Source organism: Populus euphratica, unplaced genomic scaffold, assembly GCF_000495115.2.
Source record: "Populus euphratica unplaced genomic scaffold, PopEup_1.0 scaffold828.1, whole genome shotgun sequence".
Lineage (NCBI taxonomy): Eukaryota > Viridiplantae > Streptophyta > Magnoliopsida > Malpighiales > Salicaceae > Populus > Populus euphratica.
Genome location: NW_011500692.1, coordinates 38,113 through 43,259, shown reverse-complemented (window position 1 = coordinate 43,259; position 5,147 = coordinate 38,113). Strand labels below are relative to the sequence as shown.

At 28.3% G+C, this 5,147-nt stretch overlaps 1 pseudogene; it reads left to right on the top strand.

Annotated features, from left to right (window-relative positions):
- Positions 1-554: 554 nt before the first annotated feature.
- LOC105116018 (probable xyloglucan endotransglucosylase/hydrolase protein 23) lies at positions 555-1,467 on the top strand (annotated as a pseudogene).
- Positions 1,468-5,147: the final 3,680 nt, after the last annotated feature.

Below are 5,147 nucleotides of genomic sequence, written 5' to 3'. Positions count from 1 at the left end.
TAATCTTATTCTATTTATAATTGTAATTTATACTTAGATCAACTTATTATAGAACCAAAGGGTTTACATCTATAAAAATTATTGGTCTGAAATTAAACTGAAATGATTAATATTTAGAAATTGATGATTTAAATATAATTTATACATGGAATTACAATTATAGAAATAGAATAAAATTAATTAGGAACTTGATTGAATAACTTTTTAAAATTATTTTGAAATAATATACATAATATTATTTAGAGGATAAATTAATATTTTGTTATTTATAATGTTTTCATATTTCCTTATAAATAAATTTTTATGTTTTTTATTTTTTATTTTGTAAATAATACAGTAAACATTACACAAAACACATAAAAAAAAATGCTTACACTCAAAGTCATAACAAACTGTCTCCTAGAAATCAGTCTAGTGTCAACTTAATCGCTGTTAAAGTTCTTATGGGAAGCAGTCCTGAGATGAGATTCTTCGATCAAGTGTGTGATAACATCAAGGTTAATTTCTAATAGCCTTGTTGAGATATTGCTCTTCCGCTTTAAGGATGATTGGAAATGAGGGCGTCATTAGAGGAAATGAATCGAAATCATCTAGTTACACTCAACACTGGGGTTAAGGACATGGGAACGTTTAATTTCTGGGGCAGGAAATTGGGAAGATGCTCTAGGATGTTTGATGAGTTAGAAGCTTTCAGGTTGGAGAAGAACACGGAGTCTATGAACTTAGAATTGGAATCATGTGAGTGTGGATTTCAGACACTAGCTCGGACGTTATTGTCAAGGGGTCTACGTGGGATGAGATAGATTTGAATTCTTAGGGAATTTGAGTGGTGATCCTTTCACCCTCCGCACTAATGTGTTTAGCCGAGGCAGAGGCAACAGAGAGCAGTAATTCTATCTTTGGTTTGGACCCAACTGCTGATTTCCACACCTTTTTCTTTTCTTTGGAATCCACACCGCGTTGTGTAAGCATCCATGTTTCAATCCAATTCCATGCAAAACATAAATAGTGCTATTAGCGATTTTGTTAATGTGTACTAATTAACATACTTGACGTATCTTTCTTCTTTTCCAGCTTCTCTGTGAATGGCACTCCAATTAAACAGCTCAACAACTTGGAATCAAAGGGTGTTCCATACCCAAAAAATGAGAATTTACTCAAAAGTCTACGGAATGTTGATGACTGGAAGACAGCAGGTGGCTTGATCAAGACAGATTGGCCCCAAGGTCCTTTCATTGCTTCTTATAGAAACTTCAATGCCAAGGCTTGTGTTTGGTCTAATGGGCATCTTCTTTAGGGGCGAATACTTCTCCTGCCTCCAGCTCCAATGCTTGGTTCTCGGAGAAGCTTGATACAACAAATCAGGAAAGGTTGAAAGAGGTACAGAAGAATCACATGGTATACAATTAACAAAAAGATATCAATAGATTTCCCCAAGGTCTACCTCCAGAAGGCAACATGTCCTAGAAACAATTCTTTTCATGAATTGTTCTGATGCATTATGAATTCGTGATATTGCAATGAAGTGAAGCGATTTATTTTCTTTCTTTTCTAATTTTTTTAATCATGAAAGATATTAGTTTTTCCTTGCTCTGAAAACGTGATTTGGTACATCAATCTTGGACCGACCAAAACAAAAACAAATTAAACAAGTTAGAAATTCTTTGCAGTGAGCCCACAAATCTACTAATAGCCTTGAAAAGACAATATTAATTAATATTTCTACAATTATATTTATCTTATATTTGGATGCTCTTAAATCAAATGTCTGGATCTGTGATTCTGTGCATGTGATAATTCTCACCAATAAAAAAAAACGAAAAAAATAAAAAAGATTTCTTCACAAAATAAAATAACTATCGAAAGCAAAATATAATTAACCATCCGATAACTTGTAGCAATGGAATTCTTATCAATCCTCAATACCACAACACACGTGTCAAATATCACTTAAAAATCCTCTTGTTTCCTTCACTCCGTTAAAAACCAAAAAGCTTTAATTCATATAGCTTCTTCTTTTTCTTTTTTTAATTTTTTGCTTTCTTGTTAAAATATCTAAAAAATTCTGTTTTGTATTATAATAACAGTTATTTTAAAAAATATTTTAAAAAAATAAATTGAAATAATATTTTTTAAAATTTATTTTTATCTTCAGCATATTAAAACGATGTTAAAATATTAAAAAAATAATTTTTTTAAATATAAAAATAAATAGGATAGCTGTAACCTTAAATTTCAAAAACGAATTTGGAAAAGTAAGGGGAGATAAAGATATGGAAGCTCCCGCATTTTATGCATTGCACGGAGTAGTGTTCTCACCACCTCTCAAACGTAATAAAGCAGGTAGAATCAAGCTCCTACAATGACAAACCTAGCTAGCTGAGCAACTCTCGTTGTATATCGCACGCCACGTCATCTCTTAGGTTTTTTTTTTGCTTATTTTTCCAGAATATTAATTAATTAATGGAGTTTCTATCCTTACAAATTACAATTTCAAATATGTATGTATGGAATGCAGAAAAATAGGAAAAGTAGAAAAGGGCCTTCATATGATTTAAGGAAAAACAAAAAGTAGTACTGTTTAAAAATATTAAAAAACAATTATTATTGTTATTATTATTATTATTATTATTATTATTTTGACAAAATAGCACTTTAAAATGTATCGTAAGCTATCAAAGTACGTGGCCTGGAAGAAAACAAAGGAATGGGACCTATTAATTATGGCACCCCTGATACAGAAGCCCTATAAATGGAGAGGGAATGCTGAGACTATAGATTGGGCATCTTCATTACAATCTCCAGCTGAAGGAAAAGAAAAATGTAAACCCTAAAATGATTCCCTTTTTTCATATTTTTTTATCAATTTTGTATAATATCAAATTATATATTTATACTATAAGATATAAATCCAATCTTAAAATATTTGGTTTTCTCTAAAATATTTCAAAGAAAAATTTAATTTTTTTAAATTTAAAAAAATCAAATCAATTTCCTTTTAAAAAAAAAGTACGACCAGTTTCTAAAATATTTTTCAAGCATATTTTCATAAAACAATTGCATCTTTCTCATTAAAAAGCAGAAAAATAAATATCATAACCAATTTATAATTATTCATTAGGATTTGGCCAAAATATTATAAACTCTTTAATAACCATAAAGAATAAAACTACACAATAGAGTACATCATCAGATATTAAAAATTAAAAGTGTAAAATAGATGTGATGCTAAAATTTAAACTTTAGAATAGTTAGTATTAAACCCAATGAGGTTGAAACTTTCTTACAAAGAAAGATTCCCTTTACACCTTAGAAGAAAACTAATAGATAAAAAATTAACTTAGAAAAACAATCAATCAATAATATACATTAACTTAAATAGAGTGCATTGGAGGTGATGTGTATGTTTCTAGGACTTTCTCCAGGTTCTTTAAGGGTAGAATACCTACATCTTATAATCTATTACAATAGGGTTTTAAGGGTTTAATTTATGAATTTACCATTGCAATTTATTTCTTATTACAATTTGATATATAGGATAGAATTATAATTTTACCCCTTCATATATAAAATATTAATTTTATATTCTAAAATCGAAACCTAAATTAAATTAATTGTAGAATTAATTTTCCTAATAAGGTTAGGATTGAATTAAAACTTTTAATTCAAATTTTTATAGTGTAGTAATTTCCTAATAGGATTAGGATTTAATTGAAATGCTTAATTAAATAATATTTAGAAAAATAATTTTTCTAAAATAAAAGATTTTTTTAAAATCAAAAAATTTTATTGAATTAATCTTATAATAGTTTCATACATGAATAAGAATTTGAATATGATTTATTTTCTTATTAGATTTTGATAATTGATTTTCAATGAGAATTTGTATTAAATAAAATTTATTATGTTTGGGAAATTATAAAATCATATTTGATTTAATATTTCTAAGTGTTAGAAATATTAATTTAAAAGTGAACATAAAGCCAATGCCTAGAATTCAAGCATAGGATGTACTTAGTCAAATATATTTTTATGCATGATGGATGGTTATAAATATGAATTCAATCATGCCCAATAACTACCAAGCCCTAGAAATGGGTATTTTTTGCTTCTAAAATATGCCTTTTCTTTTTAATGCCAACAAATCATAAAACCATACACAAACATGTTAAAATCCAAAAAAAAAACTAAAAAATAAACATCAAAATTAAACATGAGGTATCAAAAACAATAAACCTAAAAAAATCTACATATTCATGCAACATGTAAAATTGGTTTTCTGAACTTATTTTGTGCATGAATAAGCCTAGTAAAGCCATGATAAATATCATTTTTTTTCATACATAGCTTAAGCTAAACAAAAACTAAAGTAATATATATATATATATATATACATATATATATATATATAACATAAAAAGACTTTAAAAGAACATATTAAATAAAAAACACTATATTCTAGAAGCCCAAACTATGTGATTTAATAAATCCTCTTTTATCTGTTACGGGTTGAGGATTCCTACTTTTTCCCCTTCTTTAAAATCCAATTCATATTTTTCATAGAGAAATCTTTGATATAGGATAGAACAAGATCCATTTTGCATCGTATCTAAGGGAATCCTTGGTTCAAGCGAAGAAGCAATGTCACTCGATCATCATCAAACTGATTGCAATCTTTTTATGTTCGTGAGGATCCCACCAGAGTGTCTTCTACTTCTAATAGGCCATGAACTAGATCAAAATCATTCTCAACAAGTCCATAATAAGTGATCCTATTTTTTTCATCGAGTCTAGGTAGAGACCAAAGGTCATAAGCAATTGATTCAGCAGAACAACTCAAAAGATAAAGAATTATCGTTAATTTCTTCATGCTTGTTCCAAGTTTGAAGTACCATTTGTACAAATAAGAATCCCCTTTGTTACATGATTTCTTCTTCATATAGATAGATATAGGATCTATAAGGCAATTATTTAGAAATGCATTTTGTGCAACAACTATTCCTATCTGATAGAAATGGATCCCATGATCCTGAACTGATCTTACATAGGATCGCAAATCCCAAGTTTGTCTATAAAAAGCAGATCTAATTACATTAGTGTCTATAATTGATTTCTTCTGTGTAATGTTAATCGATAGGGCCTCATTG